At 38.8% G+C, this 12,817-nt stretch overlaps 1 non-coding gene across 1 annotated transcript; it reads left to right on the top strand.

Annotated features, from left to right (window-relative positions):
* Positions 1–10,877: 10,877 nt before the first annotated feature.
* Positions 10,878–10,989, top strand: LOC123458083. The gene has a single exon (XR_006635383.1). It is a non-coding gene; the product is annotated as a U5 spliceosomal RNA (small nuclear RNA).
* Positions 10,990–12,817: the final 1,828 nt, after the last annotated feature.

The following is a 12,817-nucleotide window of genomic DNA, read 5'->3' as shown; positions in this document are numbered from 1 at the left end:
TAGTGATAAAAAGTGATGGAGGGGTGTCCAGCACTGAAAGTTCTCTATTACACCCACTAAGGCTCAGGGTCCATTGTGGAAAAGGTAGCAGAAAGAATGTAAGCCAAAGGAAAGGTACAACTCCTTAAAATGCAACTAATTTGCCAGATAGAAGTTGCCCTCTATATCCACAACCTCACAGTGCCTCACAATACCTTCACAAGACCCTCATAATAGACGGAAAAGATGATGACCTCAAAATAAAGGAAAGACTAATGGAGAAGGGGAGGGGATATGATGGGGAGGGGATTTGTGAAGGGGGTGGGGAGAGAGAATTATCATGGTTTATTGTCTGTAAGTACAGAAGTTGTCAATAAGAAAAAGAAAAATAGGTTGATATTGTATCTATGTAAGTATAATGATTGAGATGGGGTGGTAATATGATGGAGAATGGAATTTCAAAGGGGAAAGTGTTGGGGGGGGGGAGGGAATTACCATGGGATACTTTTTTATAATCATGGAAAGTGCTAATAAAAATTAAAAAAAAAAGAAAAAGAAAAAAATGAAATAAATAAAACCACTTTGACTGCCCAGCAAAAAAAAAAAAAAAATGTTTACACTGTTTGTTTTAGGTATTATATTGGTTCAATTTTTTCCTTGCTACACCCATTACTTTCTTCTACAATATGAATATTTACTCTGTGCCATTATGTCATTTTAGTTTTACAGCTCATAGTGATGGAGATATTGGAAAAGAGGTGGGATTTATAAAAACAACAGGGACTTTTAAAATTGGACTGAATGCATTGCTTTTTTTTTTTTTTTTTTTTTTTTGAGAGAACAAGAGAAGGAGAATTGGTGCACTGGGGCCTCAGCCACTGAAATTGAACTCCAGATGCTTTTGCCACCTAGTGGATATGTGTGACCTTGTACTTGCCTCTCTGTGCCTCTGGCTTATGTGGAATCTGGAGGGAAATTAAACATGTGTTCTTAGGCTTCACAGGCAAGCACCTTAACCACTAAGGCATCTCTCCAACACCTGCATTGCATATTTTTAAATATTTTTTAATTTTTATTTATTTATTTGAAAGAGAAAGAGAGAGATGAGTGGTTCCAGGGGCTCTAACTACTGTAAACAAAGTCCAAATGCATGTATCAACTGGTTTATCCAACTTACATGGGTCCTAGAGAATCAAACCTGGGCCCTTTGGCTTCCCAGCCAAGCCATCTGACCAGCCCTGCACTGTATTTTAAATCATGGATGGTCATCAGTTTATGAGGCCCATGGGTGGGATGTTGTGGTTTGAATTAGGTATACATCATAAATTGATGTTTTCCAAATACCAGATTCCTAGCTGGTGGCAATTTGGGAATTAGAGCAGGGATGGAAGAGGTGTGTTGTTGGGGAAGACTTATGGGTGCTATAGCCATCTTCCCTTTGCCAGTGTTCAATACACTCTACTACTGAAGATGTCCACCTGAGGTTGGCAAAGAGGTGATGTCCAGCCTCTGCTCATGCCATGTCTTTCCTGTGCAATAATGGAGTTTCCCCACAAGACTGTAAACTGAAATAAAAACTTGCCTCCTACCACAAGCTATTTTCGGTTGGGTGCTTTGTGCCTGCAACAAGAATGTAACTACAATAGAGAATTATTTATTTTATTTATTTATTTATTTATTTATTTATTTGAGAGTGACAGACAGAGAGAGAGAAAGAGGCACAGAGAGAGAGAGAGAGAGAGTGGGCGTGCCAGGGCTTCTAGCCACTGCAGACGAACTCCAGATGTGTGTGCCCCTTTGTGCATCTGGCTAACATGGGTCCTGGGGAATCGAGCCTTGAACCGGGGTCCTTAAGCTTCACAGGCAAGTGCTTAACCACTAAGCCATCTCTCCAGCCTGAATTTTTTATTTTTATTTATTTATTTTATTTATTCATTTATTTATTTGAGAGTGACAGACAGACAGAGAGAAAGAGAATTATTAAATATAATAATTGTATCATATCAATACAGCTAATCTGAAACATACTAATATAAACTTTCAGTGCCATAAAGGGATACATTGTTGTTTTCAGAGTTAATTATTCTCAATATAATGTAAAGGTGCTATGCATGTCAATGATCTTGTGGGTAAACATCACACCTATGACCTTAGGACAGGAGAACAGGGACAGGACAATCATTCATTTGAGACCAGCCTGATCTGTATAAGGAGTTCTAATTTATGTACCAAGACAATGTATCAAAAAAAAAAGTTTTTTTAGTAACAGCCAATGGAGGCTAAAATTACATAGCAAGGACATAAAGAAAGTTAAAATTAATTAACATATAATATCATAGTGTGTCAGTCACTGCCAGGCACAGGCTGGAGCCTTCAGGAAAGGGGCCTGAACTGCCAGGCATGGCTAAGGATCCCTGGGCTACAGGATGCCACTCCATCTCCAAGCCCAACACACCTGAATTTAGGTGTTCACATAGCCCTGTGACCTTAGGCAAGTTGCCTATGAAACTCCTTATCAGCCAGCAGCTTTCAACACAGCCCATCCTGCTGAGAACCTCTTCCCACCACCAGATCACCTGATACCTCCCCCCCTGCGCGCCTTTGCCTACATGCTGTAACAAATGTTCCCATATGTTAATTAGGCATCAGCAAGCAACCATATACATCCAATCCCATAAGACCCTCTTCCCACCCTCAGATGCTTTTAAATCCATTTCCCTGACAATAAATGGGGAGCTGTTCACTGAAACTATCTCCTGGAAGTCTTTACTTTCATGCTCTCACTTCCACAGTTGCCTGGGGTGCCTTGGGGTACCGTGGCCAGCCCAAGGACACAGGAACCCACAGCTGGTGCCTGAACAGGGACTCTATGAGACAGTATAGGTGAGTGCTCTCCCAGAGGGAATAGGAGACATCAGCCCATGTGGCTTTGCCTCCATGTTTTTGAGGGGTGGCAGGTTTCTCTTTTTCCTCCCTTATTTTCAGTTTGTGCCATTGCATGGGACCAGACATGAAGAACTGACAACTGACGTCTTTTGGCTGAGGCCACCTTTCAGTATTGACTGAAGGCCAGCTGTACTCTGCCTGGAACCCAAAAGCCTGTTGGGTGTTGGCGAAAACCCTCTATCTATTTCTCTTCAACACAAAAACCAGTAATACATCGACCTCTTAAAAACCTGTAGGGCAGGTCACCAGTCTCATAAACTTGTGGACAGACTCACTCCCAGATTTTTGGGGAATCCCCAGGGTGCTAATCAGCCCTCAGGAATTTTGCCCTCTGATCTTGGTGTTTCCATTCTTTCTCTATCATGCATATCATTGCCTCCCACCAAAATAAATTATAGATTCATGGATTAATAGCTCACCTGAAAGTTAAATGAATTAAGCTCTCCCAGAAGGAGGCTGGATCCTTTCGGGAAGAAGTCCTCCAGATAATTTCTGAGCATCCATGTGGCCCAGACATGTGGACCCACATAGATTATCTGGCTAGGAAATCTCAACCCCATCAATTTTCTTCTCCTTTCAAGTTTCCCCACTAGAAAATCAGCAAAACAGCATACCAGCTTTGCAAGCACTCCAAAGTAGCTTGAGTCAGGCGGTGGGCTCACACATGACCAGCCAATGATACCTTGGCCTGTCCAGTTGCCCTGTCTCTGCTTCCTTCTTCAGTGGCCTTCTGGTGGTCTTGGAGCCCCCTCTTTTGCCAGCAGTCCCCAGAGTGCCCCTCCCTTCTTTCCCCTTTAGGTAGCCAGAGGATTTGGGCAAGCAGAACAGCAGTCAATTCCACCATTACCTTCACATGTACCAGACTGGACCCCAGATGAGTGTCTGGGAGCAGGGCGGGCTGATCTAAAGGTGTGTGCAAGCCCTGCCCAGCTGCCACAAGGCCAGCACCAAGAAGCAGCAAGAAAGAAAAGTCATGTCTAACTAAAGCCTATGGTGAACTGAAGTTTTATGTAAACAATGCCATACTTTATTACAGTATATCATAAATATAATTACTGAGTTTATGTTCTAGATCAACTTCAGCTTACATACAGGATTATTGAAAACAATCAGAATTCTCTTTCAGGTGGTGACTTATAATTTGTCAAATATTTTAAAATAAAAGGATTGTAATGTTCTGTTACTTAAAAGGAGACACAACTGACCTGACTTCTAAGACAGCCTGCCTCAAGACAGAAACAAAATTTGCCTTAGTTACTCCTAATCAAACCATTTTCAAGTGTGTTAGAGGTATTGACATAAAATTGTCTTTAATCTAGACTACTTGCTTGTCAGTGAGTAATAGGATTAATCAATTTGGTGTAGTTTCTCTTCATCATCTTATTAAAAAGATGATTAATTATGGGGTGAGATGAGTTGATTGAACAAGCTGGGAAGTTATTTTTCAATGTTGGACATAGAATGCTCATTAAAAATGTTTTTGGGGTGGTACTTATATCAAAATGTTAAAGTATGTTGATAAAGATGTATATGTGTAGGAAAGAATATTCAGGATAAACCTTAACACCATGCCTAAAGTTAGAGATTTTTCAACTGTTTACAAACTCTTAAGGAACAAAAAACTAATTTTCAGGCTAAAATATGTTGGGATAGCTTGCTTAAGTTTTATCAAATTTAAGTCAAGGGTTATATTAGAATTAACTGACTATTGTGACTCAAAAAAGACCAGATTCTGCTCTATTGTATTTAAGGAACTGTCTCATTTCTGACATCTCAAGTCCAGTGCTTATAACAAAATTAACTCTTAAGACATTCCCTACTTTAGGGTACAGCCTTATGTTCAAACAATGGTCCTCATCTAAGAAAAATAGTTTCAATGTTCTCTGGGTAATTGGTACCCACACAGATATCTGAACTAATCAGAAATGTTTTCAAACACAGGTGTTAAGACTTTATACTGTTTTACTTGTCCTATTCTGACAATTTCTGGGTTAAATTAATTAGTTTGTATATTAATTGGTGTTGTTTTCAAGACTGATAACAGGTTCTGTCTGTATTTATAACTGTTAGATATTTAAAGTGTAATATGTGCCTACTTTCTATGCCTCAGATATATGGCATATGCTGCCACAGGACAACAAAATTTAAAATATTGGACAACATGATTTTAGAAACTCTTGTGACATTCCTTAACTAGATATATTTCAGTAATCAAATGTGCTCTATAGATACATACATGCAGGCTGGTGTAACTTCCTTTCTAAGTGTGTTAATCACCTATGTAGAAGCCAAAGCCAATTGGAATCATCAGAGCAAAAACGCCAATATTTTGGCCTTTACTCCCAGGTTATGAGGCCACTGGAGATGATGGGACACTTCTACACTGCCCCCCCCCCGCCCAGTAAATCACCTGTATTCCTGAGCAGGAAGGATACAGAGACCCAAACAAAATTGGTATACAGTCTGAAACAGGAGAGTCACAACTGAGGAGCAATCAGTCCTCCTAACTTCCTAGAGAAGGGAAAACTATTTGGCCAGCATGGCCCTGACTCATCCTAACAAACAAAAAACACCAGTAAGCTATAGGGCTACTCTTGGGTCCCTAAAGTCTCTTTAGAGAGACATTAGTAACATCCAAATTTAATCCTTAATTAAATTTTGGATATCCGGATGGTCTTAAACACTCACAGAGAAATGTATAACCAAAGATAAAAATACCTTAAATATATAAATGGCCTATTAAGTAATACAATAATAGTTTTCCAAGAGGGGAAACAAACAAGACCTCAAGACATCTTTCACCCATAGTTCTAATTCTATAGTAAAGAAAAACAATCACAGATGTCAAGAGGGTTATTTTCAAATCTAGAATATATAAGTAAGTTCTGAGACCAAAGAAAAATATGTGTACATCCTTTAATGACACCTAATGGCTCTCTATTATCAAGGTTAAGTGTTGTGGATATGTTTCTGATAACTCTAATATCTCATCTGTTTTCCAAGCCATGTTGAATACTACTGTGCCATTTAAGGAACAGTTCTGGAAGAAAATCTCAGCCAGCTCATCCTCAGATGATCCTGAGACAATCCAAGCCTGTCTACCTGAATTCCCTCAACCACAGAAAGAACCAGTTTATATATGCTCACTTCTCATTAACTCCTTACTTTTATACTTTCTCCTCAATGTTCTCTGCCAAGACTATCTTCCTGCACTTCAGGGTCCATTAGAACAGTTCATCTCTCTGGAAGAGACTCTGTAACTGCCACAAGCCACAATTTTGTGACCCATTCATCAGGAAATAGTAATCAATCTGATGTCTTTGTGCTTTGTCTTCTAGCAGTTAGAGTGTCTTCTCGTGAGAGGGAGAAATAAATGGGGATAGAATTAGGGTGACTGGACCCCTGAAGGATAAAAGGACAGCAAAGTTTTTCTTATCTCTTGCCCCATTCCAAAGAACCGTTTTTCCATGTGTGCACCATGTCCACAGCTCTACAAAGGACAGGCCTCTCCCTCTTTGATGCTAGTCATGTTATGTGTCTCTGCCTGTCCAGGTCTAAGCTGACCAGAGCTGAATGCCTACTCAATATTTCCATAATCAGGACCAGTTGTGTCAAGACACTTGGTCTCCTTTGGTGCAAAAGGTGTAACCACCCCATGCATAAATATTTCCTCTCCCACTAATTGTTCCCCAGTCTTGATTGCTTCAGAGGTGTATATCTAAAAAAAAAAAAAAAAATTGGCCTACAAACTCTGCCTGTGCACCAACCAAAAGGAATCTTTATCCCTTTGCTGGTGGGCCTTGGCATGATGCTGTTTCTGGGTGCCTCCATTGGCCAACAGCCTCAAATCTCTCCAGAGACAATTGAACTTTCTCACGGGTATAGTGCTTCAAAACCATCTAGCCTTAGACTTTATTACTGATGAACATTGAGGGGGGAGGGCTATGACATGTATGGTCTTGGAAAAAAATATATATATTTTTTTTTTTAATGAATCAAATGTTGTTAAGCTGCTTGACTGCTACAAGCACATGGACCCCACCACCTGGATCTCTAACCCTTTAATTACTTGGCTTCTCCTTAGCCCCCTCCTTACTATAGGAACCCTCTTGCTTATAGTCCCCTGTCTCATCAAGTTTCTCAGATAACAAATAACTAATATTGCTAAGGTTGCTCCTAATCAGGTCCTCATACACCACCTAACTCTCTCTGGACCTATGGTAAATTATAAAAAACTCATTCAGGATGACACTGCTCCATTATAAAAACAAAGGGGAGGTCATCAGTCACTGCCAGACACAGGCTGGGGCTCTTCCTGGAGAGGGGCCAGAGCTGCCAGGCATGGCTAAGGGCCCCTGGGCTACAGGAGGCCACTCACTCCCTCTCTAAGCCCAGCACACCTGAACTTAGGCTTTCTTATAGCACTGTGATCTTTGGCCAGTTGCCTAGGAAACTACTTATCAGCCAGCAGCCTTCACAAAGTCCATCCACCTGAGACTCTCTTCCTGACACTACCCCCGCCCCCGCCATTACCTACATGCTGGAATGGATGTTCCCATATACTAATTATGCATCAACAAGCAACCTTGTATATCCAATCCCCTTAGGACCCTCTTTCCACCCTCAGATGCTTATAAATCCATTTCCTTGACAATAAAAAGAAAGCTGTTCACCAAAACTATCTCCTGAAAGTCTTTACTTTTGCACACTTACCTCCATGGTTGCCTGAAATGCCTTGAGGGACCCCACGGACCCAGGAACCCACAATAGTGATATTTTCATTCTAGGTAAATAATGGGGGAAAGCCTGAAAATAACGTCATTATAAACTTGTAAGATCCACAAAATGGCTGACTCTGGAATATAACTATGAACACAGATGAACATCTGTGTAATTAACTTAATCTCAAATCCCTATAATTTAGAATTAATTACTATTGCTATTGTACAGGTGAGAAGATGAATATTTCCAGAACATTCCAGAGTCCATATATTTTGCCTTTTCAGAGTGATTACTGTGGCCTTTTAATAGTTGACATTATTAACTTCATTTTCCTGAGAAGCCCCTAGGAGATGAGTGAAGCATGCCTTGGTTATGTATGTGAGATCATTAGTATAGATGATTAGATCATGAAGGCACTGATGATCCACTGTGATGAATTCAGAATATGATGAAGTTTTCAGGAGATGGTGAAAGATCAAAGCCAGGGTCTAGTTAGAGAACATAGGTCATAGGGTATGTACCTTGTCCTGGAGTTTTCTTACATACCCTGTTCTATGCTTCTTTCTACCACAAAGAAGCTCCTTTGCAACACATTCCCACCATCATGATGTTACATCTCACAGTGGGCCCAAAAACATGAAGCCAAATGACCATGGGCTGAACCTTAGAAACCATGAGTCAAGATAAATAATTCCTCCCTTAAGTTGTTGTCTCAGATATAAAGTCATAGAGAAGAGAAAAAGAACCAATGCAGACCTACACCTCATGGTGGCCCACCATGTACTGCTTCCTTTGGGAAAGAAACACGAAGTAGAAGCCATGATAAATCATGACTTGATCTAGGAGGATGGTCAGACTATAAATCTTGACTCCAAAATCTGGATGGCTTTCAAATAATATTCCTTAAAAATTTCTGAGCCTCTGTTGTAAATATTTATTCTGACTCCTACAGAGACTGCAGAACAAGACAATTTCCCAATCTGACTACCTGCTGACAAGCAAGTTCAATAGATAGTAGCCTACTAAGAGGATAAGGGGAGAAATGGAACAGCTCAAGAATCTAACATTTTATTCTTCCAAACTTGAATGGAAAAGTGAAATTCATAATCTGGACATCAAAATATACATATATATATATATATATATATATATATATATATATATTATATATATATATATGTGTATATATATATATATATAGATAGATAGATAGATAGATAGATAGATGATAGATAGATAATTTCAGCCTATTTAACTTGTCTATTTTTCTTATCATCCATTTAAAAATCTCTATAGTTTACCATTCTGTCCCACTAATGTTCATTTAGATCTTCTCCTTAAAATTTCTCATGGCATCTCTCATCTAAACTGCTTCCTCTTTACATTAATGGTTTCAGTTGCCACCCAGTCCTCAAGTAGAGTTCAAATTCCACTATATCTTATAAATCTTCTCTGACAATTGTGTGAACTTCACTTAGTGGTTAACCACATCTAAATCTATAGCTCACATATCATCTTTAATTATGCACCTCTTAATGTAGCTGTAAAAATTAACTTTGTCAGTCAAAGTGATTAATGTAAAACACTTTCCACAATCTGTGGCATATAATAAACACTCAGTATTACTTACTATTATGATTTGTTCTGGTTTTATCATTATTGCATTGCCGGGTGCTATTTTTATCTCCTTACAACAAGAACAGATATTATTTTTTTCAAAATTCCCAATCTACTAACATTGTACTGAACACAGAATGTATTATCAACAAATACTTAGGTGGCAGAAAACAACACTGAAATTGTTGAAAATTGCTACATTTTTATACTCAGCAATTTCTGAATCATGTTCAGGTAGTAAAACATGTTGGAACTTTCTTATCCAGAGATTTATGGCACAAAATCATTGTTAAAAAATCTGCCAAGTCAATAAACTGCCATTCCAAGAAATAACTCGGTGGTCTTGGCCCCAAGACTTCACATGAGCTGTAAATTCTAGGAAGAAGATGGTTTATAGCCGACCATCAACCTGTAGATGTGTTACCGCATAAATTTCAGAAGTCCTGTGTTAGCTCACAAATTTCCTCATCAGATGTGATTGAAAAGATTCTAGAACCTCAAATGGACAAAGAGGTCAAACAATATACATATTTGTATTTTAGAAATTAACATAAAATAGTACAATTCATGGCACTTACTATCAGTTTAGAGAAAAATGAATTGTGTGGGAAAAGATAATGACAAAGCTTTGCCATGTACTTCAAGACTCCAGAAAAGGTAGATGAGATCTCCATCAGGAGCAATGGAAGTGAGGATGTTGGAGATGCTCTATTGCTACTGCACCTTTACAAATGCTACTTCCTCTGTGCTCAGTTCTTCTTCTGTTGTGAGACATTCCAGTCTCTGGTATTCTGTGGTGGGGAAGAACTCTCTCATAGCAGAGATCACATTTCTTGTCAGAGATCTAGTATTCTTTTTCCCTCAGGGTTTAGATTTCACTAATATTACTCAAAGCTACTTAGAAAGAAAATATAATTACTCTCAAAATCAAAACCAATAGTTCCATACATCAGTGAAAAGTGATAAGTCCAAACCTACAGAAAAAAGTACAAATTTATATAAACATTTTGGTAAAACAGGTCAGAAATGACTTTGGAGAAATCTTACTTGTAGTAGTTTAAATGTAGTATTCTCCATAGCCTCCTGTGTTTGTGATTAAGAGTCACACTTAATCCCTAGCAGGTGGAACCTTTAAGAGGTGGAGCCTAGGTTAATGAGGAGTGTTGCTGAGACTGGACTTTGTGACTTTATATTTTATCACTATTTGCCACCTTCATTGAGCATACTCTCTCTCGGTCCTCCCTGTTGTTACAGAAATGTGCAGCTGTCTGCTCTGGCTATGGTGTGGAAGTTGGAATGAGAAATGTCCTCCAATGCTTCATGCGTTTTGAATACTTGGTCCTCAGCTGATTGCAATTTGGAAAGTAGAGGCTTGCTGTCTTTCTGGAGGAGGTATGCTGCTGGGGATAGGACTTGGGGATTAATAGTCCAGCTCCACTTGGTGTTAATTAGCTAGCTAACCTGGACTAGTTTCTTCCTCAGCTGTCTTGCTGATGTGCTTCCTCTGACATGATAAAACTTCCACTCCAAACTGTTTGCTGGAAGTAATCCCTTTCCTTCCATAAACTGCTTCTGGTCAGGCCTTTAGTCCCAGTAACAAGAAGGTAACTGTAATACTCTGGTTTCTCTTCAGATCGCATAAATCTTTCGCCTTTTACTAAAGATTTCCGTGGAGAGGAACAACTCTGAAAAAAAAAAAAAGAAGCCGGGCGTGGTGGCGCACGTCTTTAATCCCAGCACTTGGGAGGCAGAGGTAGGAGGATCACCGTGAGTTCAAGGCCACCCTGAGACTACATAGTTAATTCCAGGTCAGCCTGGACCAGGGTGAGACCCTACCTCGAAAAACCAAAAAAAAAAAAAAAAAGAAGGTAACTGTTACACTAGCCCACACCCCCAAAAAACATGGCATGCCTGATGACCTTGTAATCCCATTTGTAGAAAGTCATCTGAAGTGAAAATAGATGAAAAAGTTCTGTTCATGGATTTGCTGCAGTATGATTCATAGTAAGCAACATCTAGAACAACTTTAATAATGAATTGAAATACTTCTTTTATTATATAGCAGTTTGCATTTTTCCTTCCTTGGCACACAATGTGTATGGAACTTAATACCTACTTGAACTTTGTAAATAGAATCAAAGCAGAGGAAAAGCAAAGTTAGTGTTTCAATTACAAAATGCATGTCAACTTAAGGGTAATTTCTATTCCTGAATATGAGACCATGCCATCAAAGATGTACTAGTAGTAAGTTTCACAGATCCATGCCCACACAATCTGCTCTGGAAACTGAATGCTTTATCACCTCCCTCTTCTGCCTCCCCATTATTAGCCCTTCAAATTGTTCACTGTCTAAAAATACAAGAGTTCAAGATGCCAGGCATTATAAAATTCTAGATATTACTATAAAGTACAAACTTAGGACTATTCTAGAGAGGAGCATGTGTCAGGAGCTGTATTGTTCAAGAGGTAAACACCCCTTTTAAAAATCCCCTCTAAAATAGGTAGAAAATTTAGGAGTTTATAGCTAACTTTGGTGGGGGGATGCAATCATGATAATTCCTATGATTTTAAAGGGGCTGCTGATTTTTAGATACACACTGGCAGATGAGAAATTGAGTGGAACTTACTTCAAAACAAACAAGATATGAGATGTATAGATAAAACAGGATGATCCATGAACTTATATTTGTTGAATCAGTGTGATGGGTAGTTAGGGATTAATTTTATCCTTTTGCTGTATCTATTTGATGATTTCTATGATAAAATGTTCAAAACGCAGTAGAGATTCACATGAACAATTCTGTGCAGGGCTGAGCATTACATGGCTATGCCAAATAGTCAAGATGGCAATGGCTGAAATACCTGAAACACCCAGACATGGTGAAAGCATCCCGTAGATTATGGTATATCTGTATAACTAAGCATTATGAAGTCAGCAAGGATTCATGTTTACTAAGGTAAGTTGATAGTGTTAAGAAAATTTCCATGCTGGCCATGGTGGTACATACATTTAATCCCAGGAGGTAGTGGTAGGAGGATCACCATGAGTTTGAGGCCACCCTAAGACTAATTCCAGGTCAGCCTGAGCTAGAGTGAGAACTTACCTTAGAAAACCAAAAAAGTAAAGAAAGAAGGAAAAAGAAAATTTTCATAATATAAAAGTGAATAGATATTTGTATAAATTTGAAACTAAGCATTATGTTATCTAATTTGGACAAAGACCATTTCCATAGACAAAAGTTAGTAATAAACATCCCAACATTAGTAGTGGTTATTTACACACATGGGCATAGTCAAAGGTCTGAGAAATAATTGAACATTGGTCATCTCTATGCATTCTTAGGTGGTTTTTATTTTTCTTTTGCCTGAATTTTCTACTATTTCTACCATAAAAGTAGACTACTTACATACTCATTTTTTAAAAAATCAAGGTTATTATGGAATTCAAAGAGAAAAAAATGAATGTTTGAAGAAAAAGGACTCTTTGGAATCTGAAGGGTCACAGGTCAATTGTGAAAGTCTTTGTCCCAAAGAAATTCTGCTGACTGTGCTG

The sequence above is a fragment of the Jaculus jaculus genome, chromosome 1, assembly GCF_020740685.1.
Source record: "Jaculus jaculus isolate mJacJac1 chromosome 1, mJacJac1.mat.Y.cur, whole genome shotgun sequence".
NCBI classification, from domain to species: Eukaryota; Metazoa; Chordata; class Mammalia; order Rodentia; family Dipodidae; genus Jaculus; species Jaculus jaculus.
The sequence above is the reverse complement of the archived record's forward strand: the minus strand, read 5'-3'. Positions and strand labels throughout refer to the sequence as shown.